Below are 12,618 nucleotides of genomic sequence, written 5' to 3' on the forward strand. Positions count from 1 at the left end.
GACCTCTAGGGTTCTTTCCATCTGGAGACTGGTGATTCTACAATCTCCAAGGCTGGTTCCTGTGCTAAATTTTTTAAAAGTCATTTTTACTGAAAACACTAAAATAATCTTTTTTTTTTGTAAGATGATTGAATCTGAGCTGGAAAGGGTCTCTGAGGCTATCCAAACTAGCCCCCACCATAAAAAGAGTTCTTTCTGGAGGATATCCAATAATTGGATATTCAGACTTTTCTTGATACTCTCCAATGATGGGGAATATAGCACCTCCTGAAAGAGCTTAAAGGAAGATTTCCCTTGTATTCACTCTAAAATGAACATATTTGTAACTGGACCCTTGTCTCCTAGTTCTATTCTATCTTCTAGGGTCCTGTAGAACAAGTCCAATCTATATTGAATTGAAAAAGTCTTTTGAATTTTTGAAGACAGTTACTATGACCCAACTCTATCCAAGTCTTAATTTTTCCATGTTAAACATCCCTGCCACCTTAAATTCAATTCATATGAATTGAACTCAAGGTTTTTTGCCACCCTATGGATATTTTCCACCTTTTTAATGCCCTTCCTAATTTTATAATGTCCAGAATGTAATGTAATACTCTAGATGGAGTCTGATCTTATGACCTCCTTAAATCCTAGAAACATTAGTATTACCTTCTTAGGGTACTACATCTCATTGCCAATTCATTTTGATCTTATGCAGTTCATTAGTACTTCCTCACTTGAATTCTTTTCAGATGAATCTATTGTATCTCTCATGAGTATAAATTTTTTTTATTTGGTATTCTAGATATTCATGTGCTTATCACTAAGTTTTTTGAGAGTATGCACTATAATTCATTGTTCATTCTCTTCCCCAGTTTAACTGACCCACTGCTTTCTGCAACAAGCATTTATCTATATTGGAGATAAAGAGAAGACTAAGGAAGGCATAGATTCACTATTTAGAAGTAGACTAACGAGAGTGAGAGGCATCGGATTGAGGAGAGACTAAAGTGTTCTTACGGGGCCTTAGAAAGATGCATAGAACAAGTCAACTGAACAAGTTATGCAAGGCTAGCTTTGTGACCTTCTTTGACACAGTAACTGAAAGAAGATCAGAAATATGTCCTTTCATAGGGATATGACGCTTCACTTGCATCAGAGAACTTGGCAAGGTTTGTCAGAATAGTGTGATTAATCAATAAACAGGTATTTGGTAAGCGCCTACTGTGTGACAAAGCAATCTAATAGATCCTGGGATATAGAGGTAAAAAATGAAACAGTCCTTCACCTTAAAGTCACTAAATGACATTTTCCTGAAGGAGTGTATGGAAAAGCATATTCAGAAAATCATTACTGGAAGAAAGAAATTAGAAGAGTCTAGTAGAAGGTTGTATTTGAGCTATATTTTGAAAAAAGAGGGACTCTATGAAGCAGAGGAGATGTGGGGGTGCATTTCTGGCATGGAGAACAGACAGTACAAACAAAGTTGAGAAAAATAGTAGCATATGAATGGAACAAAGAGGTGACAAGTTGGCTAGATCCCAGAGTGTGGAAGGTAGGCTAAATCAATGAAAATGGAAAGACAAGTTGGGCCTAGTTTGGGAAGAGTTTTAAAAGTTAAAAATACAGTTGATATTTTATCTCAGAGGCAATAGTGATAATGGCACATAGAATCTTATCCTGGTTTTGAAACCTATGGCCTCTATTAGCCTAGAAGAGATGCTTAATCTCTCTTTCTCTCTCTGGGTCTTAGTTTTTTTCCCCCTATAAAATATAGAAGCTAGACTTGATGGCCTTGTAGATCTTCCCCAACACTGAAATAGAATTAGAATTTTATGACTCTAATAATCCCAAGAACAAGATGGTGAAAAATGGCCTGTTCCCATATGCATTGAATGACATAAATGGCAGACATCAAATTATAGGTTAATGCAAAGTTGAGAGAGAAAGAGACAGAGACATAGAGAGAGGTAATAGGCTGTGATGGTATCCAAGATCTGGGACTGGAAGAGACCTCAGAAGCAATTTAATTCATAGCAACACTGTTTATAATAGCAAAAACAACAGCAGACACATCCACAGCAACTAGATACTAAATAGATGTCCATTAACTGGGGAATGACTGCAGGATTGCTTGAATCAAGCAGTCTGTCCCAGTCTTTGTCCTGGAGCTAGACTGATACCACAGGCTGTCGCAGGCAGCCTTTCACAGAAAACATTCTACTGTCTCCCAAACACTTTTATTCGAAGTTCAGAGCCTAGGGCAAAGGTAAGGGTGGTTGGATGGTTTTTGTACTGCATTATTGAAAAAGAACAAAATGACATCATTATTTTTGGGACAAATGACTATGGCAGATCAAACCAATATGAGGTCAGAATGCTCTACCACAGGTTGGACACAAAGAGTCCATGTGAAGGTAAGGGTAGTTAAGTGACAAAGTAGAATTTGAATCCAGGTCCTCTACCCATAGAATTTATATACTTTTCCAAGCATCACATAGAAGAGGGATCCAGAAAGATCTCATATAACTGAAAAAAAACTTTCCAAGTCCAGAATGATAGCAATTAAGACAGCTTTATGAAGTTCTGAATTTAAATCTAAGAAAAATCAGTTTCCTAAGTGTGAGATGTGGGAGGCAACAAACAGCTCATGTAGGGGGAAAGGTCTATGAGTCAACCAAGTGACATAACAGCTAAAATAGCTAAAAGGAATTTAGACTGCATCACTAGAAATACCATGTCCTGAGAAATGGAGATTTTAGTCCCATTTCCCCTGTGATCCAATCAGGACACAGCTGGAATATTGTCTTCAGCTCTGAATTCTATTTTTGGAGAAATATTGACAATGTAGAGGATATCTAAAAGACAGTAACTAGACTTGGGGAGAGATCTGAAACCATGAATTACAAGTATTGATTGCAAGCATGAGGGATAATTAACCTGAAGGAGAGGAGGCTTAGAGAAGACCTGATTATAGCCTTCAAATCATTTGAAAGATTTGCCAGGTAAAGGGAAGATGAGATTCATTCTCCTTGGCCCCAGAGAAAGACAATGACATGGTCAGATCTGTGCTTTAGAGAAAGGGAGACCAATTCTTGGTTGTAATAACCCAGGGGAGAGGTAATGGAGGTCTAAACTACAATGGCAACTGAGTGGAGAAAAGGAGATAGATGCAACAGATTTAATGTAGGTAGAATTGACAAAATTGATATCTGATCACATATCAATATTAAGAAAAGGGAAGAGCCAAAAATGACTCCAAGTTTGAGAATCAGGGTAGATTAAGGCAACTTTTATTATTTGGAAATTTCTATCATTTCAACTCAAGTCAGGCTGGTACATTTTGGAGCACTTAGGAGGAAAAAAGCAGCATTTCTAAAATAGACTAATTTCCTGTGGTGTTGTGATCACAGCAATGCTCCCTTCCTTATGTGCCAAATGATAAACTCACCACCATTCCAGAGCCCTGATGAGAAAGCCACCAAAATAAATGAACACAGCACTGTGCAGGATTAAGATGTGCGTCCTCCCTTAAGAAAAATATGCCTCTATTCAAAAAGAAAAGGGAAAAAAATCACCATGTATATTCTCCCTTCAATATACCAAGACTATAAAGTAGATGACTTAAATTGTTATGATTTGTGATTTCAAAATGAATATGTATTTTTGCTTCACTATTCATTAAACTAAGCATGGCAAGTTTTACTTAAGGCAAGTCCTCCATCACTAAATCTGTACATTATAGTAAATCTGAAAGGTGAGACTTCTTGAAGAAATACTTAGAAACAGCATCAATAGCAGGGACTTCTCATCCCCCTCTCCCTGGGTTTCAATCAAGTACAGCCTGTCCCAGTCTTTGTCCTGGAGTTTGACTGATACCACAGGCAAGTCTGGCACAGGCAACCTTTCACAGAAAACATTCTACTCTCTCCCAAACACTTCTATTTGAAGTTTAAAACCTAAAAAGCTCACTAGAAGCTCAATAGCATACTGGCTATTTTATTTTCTACATTTCAAAGCAATATGCTTTGTGGTGAGGAGGGGAGGTAGGGTATGTGGAGGGAAGAATTTATACTTCCTAAATGGAATAATCAATTAGAATGAAAGAACTGGATTGTGCCTATGTCCTGAAGGAAGGAAAAATGAGAAGGGAAAACCCATACATATATCAAAATATTCATAGCAACACTTTTTATAGTGGCAAAAACAATATCACACACACATCTATAGTAAGTAGGTACTAAATAGATGTCTATTAATTGGGGAATGGCTGAAGAGTTGTCTGTGAATGTCATGGAATTTTGCTATATAGTTAGAGATGAGAAACATAAGGAAACCAGACGAACCTAAAATTAAAGATTTAGAACTAGAAGTACTCTTAGAGGCCCTTCATTTTATAGATGAAGAAATGGAGGTTCATGGAGATTCATTGACTTGTCCAAGATCCCAGAGGTCATAAGCCAGAGAAATGGAATGGAAAGATTGTATGAGCTGATTCAAAGTAAATTCAGCAATACAAGAGAATAATGCACAATGACTATGCTAATATGAATGGAAAAAGTCTAAAGGTAACTCATCTCAGATGAAATACAATGACCAATATCAGTTTTAGAGGACAAATTATTAACTATACTTTCTTCCACTCAGAAGAGAGGTTGTAGTGAGAAGGGAAATGATTATGGGTAAAATTTGTTGAATATGCTATTAGATACAGTGACTGTGTTGGTAATGATTATTTCATTTTTTTTTTCTTTGTTACACAGAAAAGTTTAATGGAAAATGGAAGGGAATGTGTTTGTGAAGGAGCTAAAAGATGAAATAGGCCTTGAAGGGAGAAAAGAATTACAATGAAGTCTCTATGATATGAAGGAGCATTTTGTGAGATAATAGTAGGTATGTGGAGGATAGATTGGCATCAGATAGGGGAAGGCCTTGAATGACACACTACAGGATTTAAATTGATTTTACAGACATATGGTAGGTGTGTTTTGAGAAGTAATGAATTATTATGAACAATTTTGATAAGTTTACAAACTCTGACCAATGCAGTAACCGATCATGACTCCAAAGGTCTGTTTATATAACCCTACTATCTATTTCCTGGCAGAGAGAGACGATGGATTCAAGATGGAAAATGAGACATATTTTTGGATGTGAACAATGTAGAAATTTTCTTTTCATGGCTATGCATATTTGTTATAAGCATTTGTTATACTTTCTTTTTCTTTTAAAATTGGAGGGGAGGTATTTATAAGAGAAAAATAAATTTACATTGAAAAATAAAATGAAAGAAAAAATAAGTTGTGATTAGGGAATCAATGATATGCATTAGCAATATTACTTTAAATCTGAGAGAAGAGTATCTGGTTGCAGGAGCTATTGCAATAGTCTTTGTGAGACACGGGTTTTATACAACTAGGCAGATTCCTGGGTCCTGAAAATAAGGATTAGCCAATGTGGTCAATTGCTGCCTTCTCTGTTAAAGTTTTAGAGTAAACTTATGTGAAGAATTATGATATTCTTTTATAGAAAGATATTTGATTTCTTCTTACCTAACCAATGAAAACAAACAAAATAAAAAAAAGACACAGGGTAATCTGTTTGCTCAGGAAGGAAAAGGGAACCAAGTATGAATTCTATCTACTCATTATCATTCATTTGACATGTCTTGTTCCTAATGATTTCCTTTGTTTCTCATAAATAGGCTTTTTCAATCCAATTTAATTCAACTTAACTATTAAATTCCCACTGTAAATTAAGCACTAGAAACAAGGAAACAAAACTGAGAATTCCTTCCCTCAAGGAGTTTACATTCTACTCTGAAGTGAGATGGAAGGAAGAGATATGATACATATGCAGAAAGTGAAAATAAAACATATACAAAAGTGTTTTAAGAAGACAAGTGAGAAAAAACCTGGCACTAGATGTGTGAGGGAATGCTTCATATGAGAGAAGCACATAAGATATATTTTGTTGGAAGTTCACTCTTTTGTTCTGCTCTGATGTACATTTTGATTATCTACTCAACCCAAATTGAAATTGTCCTACACTGAATACCTCTTTTGTTCAATGGACTATACAAAGTTATTAAGGGACTAAAGAGATAATTATGAGGACATGATTCTTGTTCTGTGCCTGTCGTCTAATCAGTAAGATGACATATGCATCATTATCAACTTTATCAACCTTTCTCACATCTGTATATGACACTTGTTAAATGACAATGATATTTGGGCACATGGGGGCATGGTGGAGAGAGTGCCAGGCCTGGAACCAGAAAGACTCATCTTCCTGAATTCAGATCTGACTTCCAACTCTTCCTAGTTGTGTGTGTCTGGACAAGTCACCTAACCCTATTTGCCTCAGTTTTCTCATCTACAAAATTGGTTTTAGAAGGAAATGGCAAACTATTCTAGTCTCTTTGACAAGAAAACCTCAAATGCGGTCACTAAGAGTCAAACACAACGGAAAATAACTAAAGAGCAACAACAAATGTGATGAATGAGAGTTTATGATTAAATAGATAAATGGATAACAGGCAGTAAGTACTGTAAGTGTAGAGTGGAGAGAGAGATTGCAATGTTAGGAGAACATTTACTGAAAGGGGTGCGGTGAATCTGGGAATAATTTCAACAGAGAGGGACAAGTTGGAAGGGCATGTCAAGAGGAGAGAACAGCTTGGAGTATATGTTTGGTTAAGTGATGTTCACAAACAACACTCTTATCCCCTTCTTCCTTCTTATATCCTTTCCTTAAAATTCTGACTTATACGAATCATTTTAGCTGTCCCTCAATCTATTCATCTCATATTCTTGGTGTAACATGACAAGTGTGATACAAGAGGATTATTACCTGTCAGGTAAATCAAAAACAACCATTGTAATTAAAATGCAGGAATCTAAAAGGGGACCATTTGAAGGAAGAAAGATGTAAGAACTAGGGTGGGCTTGCTGGTAAGCGCCTGCCTTCAACCCTCCCATTTCATATGGATCAACCCTATGATTTGCTTGAAAGAAGGAAAATCCTATTCTCGTCTTAAGGAAGACCTGTAATGAATAATGAATGTCATGGCTTAGTATGTTACCAATTCCCAGTGAAGAGTGAGATCAATCAACAACTGAGAATGAATCTAAGAACTCAGAATCAGGAGTCAGTGGATGTATAGTAAAGAGGTTGAAGAAAGATGAGACTCTTTCGGAGAACTGAAGACAAAAATCCTAAGGGGTTTTTTTTAAAAAAGGTATTAGTGATATTTAGGTCATGAGTTCATGTTAATCACAATAGTACTTTAACTCTAGGTCTCAGTAAAGTTGAAAATAGAAATTTTCTAGTCTAAACTCTTCATTTTTATAGCTGAGGAAATTGTCTCAAAGCAGCTAATTATTTCACCAAGATCATACAACTAGTAAGAAGAGAGAAAGAAATCTTGGATCCTCCAACTCCAAGAACAATGTCCTTTTTATTCACACCACATTACATCTCTAGGAGTTGTGCCTAGAGATTGAGGAAACCTCATGACACAGGTCTCAATTTCGGTATTAGAGTTTTATGTGATATTGTTACAACCCACCTATGTAACACCAGAGAAATACATTTCCTAAGAGAAGATATGGCTGCTCAGGTAAGCCCATGAACATGATGAGAAGATATGTAACACAGATGCTGTGAGCTTAACCACCCTCTTTTGATTTGTATTTAGCATAGACCAGCATCATTTAAAAGGGAACCAGATGGTAAATCCATCCTCATACCTGAGTAGGGAAACATGATATGCCCACAGGATGCTAAGTATAAGAGATTTCCTCCACACATTTGTTCAACTTGAATCTTCCTGAATCTGTTGGACCCTAAATCCAATCTTTGTCCCTGTTCTTTGAATGCTATTGATTTTCTGATACTGACTCATCTTACACCCTATATCTTTACTCTTTATTCCCTGAGTCCCTAGTAACTAGTCCCTGGGTCTGTATAACTAATTCAATGTTTCTACTCACTCATCCCACATAGAAAGTATGATTTTCTGAGATTTGACTTCACCTAATACTCAGCTCAAGAATTATCAAGTTCTTTCCTAGATCCAGGTTGGACTGATCCTAGCCGGACCTATCTTTAGGCAAAACCAGAAAGAGCATTATTCTCCTCTAAAATTTTTAATTATAGAGTATAATCTCTTTCGTCTATGGTAGTTTAGGTGACATCTGAAGATAGATAGATAATCGACCATTCAAGTTCCTGCTTGGGTACCTCAGACCCAACAATTTGGTGGAGAAGTCAGAAGATAGAAACATTCAATGTTGAAGAGAGTAAAACAATGTTGTATTTTTTTTAGCATTGTAAACTGGTCTAAATGTTCAACAAAATAATTTGCCACTCCTGTCCTTTGTTGCAATGTTCCCCCTATTGGAGGGAGATCAAACATGAAAAGGATCTTTATATAACAAAATATCCTTAACAGTTTTAGTATCAGCAAAAATTGGAGGTCCTATTTTGGGGAAATGACTGAACAAATTCCAGATAATCTGATTTTCTTGTTCTTCTTCACATGACAAATTTCATCTCCCATCTCCATCCCTTTGCCATGATTATCCCCCATCTATGCTTGGCATGCATTTCTACTTCTTGGAAACCTTGTTTTCATTCAAAGCCCATCACACATGCAACTTTCTATGTGAAACTTTCTGAACTTCCTCCAACTGCTAGTGTTTCCCCACTCTGAAAAACAAATACAAAAAATAAGCTTACTTGAATTTTGTACATATTTATGTGGACAAAGTATTTTATTAGTATTTTTGAGTGCATAGGACAGAGTCCAGCTTTAGTAGGAGCTTAATAAGTGAGGATTTACTGATTGATTTGCATATTATAAAATGATTATTGTATCATGAGAAACTGCAAATATGAAGAAGTCAAAGAAACATGGCAATACTTGTGTGAAGTAAGGAGAATGAGGTAAATAAGATATAAAAGGTCACTCAGAATGTTGATGAAAATATTAAAGAGAGATCAAACTCAGAGTCACTGGCATGGATATTCCTGATGTTGGACAACTAATAATGAAACATACTCCTATGAGTCCTTCTCTAAGACTCCGTTTCTCTATCTGTAAAATTATGGAGTTAAAAAAATGATTTTTAAAAGCACTTTCAGTTCTGCAATTAGAATTCTATGATCCTCTCTCCTCTTTGAGAAAAGGTAGAGGACTAATTATTATAACAGGGTGATGCTGATTAACAAAAGGCAAGGATAGCTTTCTCTAATCACCCACATACATCTTCCAACAATGTAATACAGGGAATACCTGCCCACTAGCAGTCCATCAGTAATAAATACTTGTAATAAATGAAATTGAATTCCATGCTCTTCCCCAAATGACCCCATGCCCTTTGGTTAAAAATCATATACTTCCTTATTATATTAGTTACTTTAGTCACTACACAACATGAAATTATAGGTTTGTTCAAAAACTGTTCTTTCCTTCCAGCTGTCTCTGGTAAAACTCCATCCTTTTTATCTAGTGCATGATATCATTGTATTATCAGGCCTTCAAAATCTGATGGAAGACAGAAACAAAGCATTTTAACCATATGTTACCAAAATTTCATAAAGTCATTCATAACTGGGAAAGTCTTATTAAAGCAGGAACATTTTTGCAACCCTTTTTCAACAGCTGTTAGCATGATTCGTTGTTCAGTTAAAGTACCATAGCTGAGCAAAATGTATATAATTTGCATTGTTGGTAAGAATGTTATGTGACAGTGTCTCTAATTTCTGGGGAGTGGAAAACTTTGAAAAAGAAATGTTAGTATTCTTAGAAGTCGGAGTCCTTTCCAGTTTACAGCATATCCTATAATCAATCTCCTTGGATTAAATCTTGTCCTTAGCTTGCATTGTGTTTAGAAGTCTATTCACAGCTCCAGACATCCACATTTCAAAGATGTCTCTTGAAAGTAAAATGTGGTGTCATTTACTGAAGAGGTAGAGGTAAGGAAGAAGTAATTGTTTTTGACCAAAGATTGATAGGATAATCCACTAACATTTCACATGAATCCCTGAAAAATAAATGAGACCATGAGTTGCTTTTTTTCCCCCTAGCTTTTGTTCAATCTGACCATTTGAGATGGGTAGGCACCAGATTAGAGATGGATTGGGTACCTTGGGGCATATATCATATTTCACATTTCCTTACATAAGCCATACATAACAAAACCTAAGCATGGATAGAACCAAACACAGGTAAAGCAAACCAAGCAGAGATTTGATGGTCAGAGGTTGGCAGCATTTGAAAGGTTGAGTTGGAAAATGCAGAAGGATATTTGTGAATCTGTGTTTGTTAGGGAGAGAGATTGTAGGAAAAACACAGAAATGTGTATTTGTATTAGTTTTCAAATGGTTTCCTTATTGTACTTTGTGGAAAGGAATTCAACTCATCTTTACAAAAATGAAAGTGGCTCTTGAAACATTTAGTAAATTGACTGACCTCCGTCACTTCCTTTCTACTAGCAGGAGGAGGTGGTGGAGGAAGGTGAGGTTGATGGAATCCTAGCTCTGGAGCAGAAAGAGTCTTCAGAAGCCAACTAGTCCAGACTCTTCCATTTACAGATGAGGAAACTGAGGCCCAGGATGTTTAAGTGACATATTCAAAATCACATAACAAAGGCAAGATTTTAATTCAGTGTTCTCACTGATCCATTACTTAATTACAAATAAAAAGTTCTTTGCTAAATTTAAAGGACTAAATAAATGCTATTATTATTATTACTGCTTCTGTCACTACTTTGACCACAGTACTGCACTGCCTCATGGTAGTAATTGGAGGATGGAGCTGGTTAAACTCTACAAAGTTATGCTATCATAATCTCTTTGAACTATTCTCTGGGTCACCCTCAGACTCTTAGCGTTCCTTGAGTTTCCCTGACCCTGTAACTTTTTGCATGCTATTTCCCCAAACCTATAATGTCTTCCCTTCCCCTTATGGGATTCTTCTCTATCTTTTAAAGTCCTTCATTCTTCCCCACCCCCCTCTTGCTGGTCATCAGCCCGCCAATGCATTTTTCATACATCATTGTGCATTATGTGTAGGTAACAGCTAGATTTCCATTGGCCAGTTAGGAAGCATTATATCAAAGTAACAACATCTGGTGAGAATGCTAGATTGAGATCAAGTCTTATCTTTTGATTTCTTTATCTGAGATCCCAGTCCTTTTCCTGATAGCTACCTGTCTGGGGGTTAGAAATTCTTCAGTCTCTCTTTCTTAGCATTTAAGTGAAACTGAGCCTGAACCAAAGTTGTGAAGGAGGCAGAATTACTTTGCTCCACCTCCCTAGCTTACATTCATGCCTTTATTATTATATTTGCTAGAAGAAAATTCTTAGGTGATCTCTTTGGCCAGTGAAAACCCTTGGTTTTCTGTGTACTTATTTTTCTCTTACCATAACTTCCACGAGAGCAATATCCAGTATACAGTGGGTCCTTAATACATTTTTAACTGATTGATGTGTCTCTGTTGAAATGCGAGCTGCAGAGGAAGCCTCTGCCTCTTTTCCATGCAAACAAACACCCCTTCAGGAATGGAATGAACCCTCTTCCCCCAAGTCAAAAGTCCCTGAGAGGGATGTCCATCAACTGGGGAACGGCTAAACAAGTTATGGTACATGAATTCTGTGGAATACTATTGTTCTATAAGAAACCATAAATAGTTGGACTCTAGAGAAGCCTGGAATGAGTGACAGGATCTGATGCGGAGCAAAGGGAGCAGAACCAAGAGAACAATGTACACAACAACATTATAAGATGATCAACTTTGATGGAAATAATTCCTCTCAGCAGTTCAGAGAGCTGGAGCAACTATATTAGACTGGCTCTGGGCACTGTTATCCCCATCCAGAGGAAACAAAACAAAACAAAAACCTTCCTAATCTGATGAATAGTTTATAAACATTATTTCTTTCCTTTAATCCTAATTCCACATACCAGAAATGACTAATCTGTGAACATGTTTATCAAAAATATGCTCTATACAATGCTAATCTTATTGTCCACCACTGAGGGGAGGAAGGTGGAAAGTGAGGGTGGAAGGAAATTTTAGAACTTAAAAGTATGCATGTGCCTATGGATGAATGTTGAAAAAACTTTCATAGCATGTATTTGGAAAAATAAAATCTCAATAAAAAAATTAAAAAAAAGAGTTGGAGGAACCAGAGGCACTTCTCTCCAATCCTGTCTCTGCCATACTCCATGTGGAATCTCAGGCAAGTCCTTTCACTGACCTTGGACTTCATCTTGTCATGTGTAAAATGAGAAAATTGAACCAGATGAGCTCCAAGGCCTCTTCCAGTTCTGGGTCTATGGGGCTAAGTCTTAAAAACAAACAAAGACCTGGATGAACCAGTGGGAGCTGCCCTCATCTCAATCTCAGTCCTCCAAAAATAAAAGAACAAAGCCTCTGCTCACTATATCTTATGCATTGCCTGAACAACAGAATGTACTCTATCTAGGTTGTCACAGATTGATGAATTAAGAAGAGGTTTACAGTTGTCTGCCCTCTGCTAATTAGTAATGCAAATGAAGAGTTCTGTGGGAGCTGAATACTTTATGCAGAGAATAAGAAGAAACTGCCAAATGTCTACTGTGTGCAG

This window comes from Macrotis lagotis, chromosome 8, assembly GCF_037893015.1.
Source record: "Macrotis lagotis isolate mMagLag1 chromosome 8, bilby.v1.9.chrom.fasta, whole genome shotgun sequence".
Lineage (NCBI taxonomy): Eukaryota > Metazoa > Chordata > Mammalia > Peramelemorphia > Peramelidae > Macrotis > Macrotis lagotis.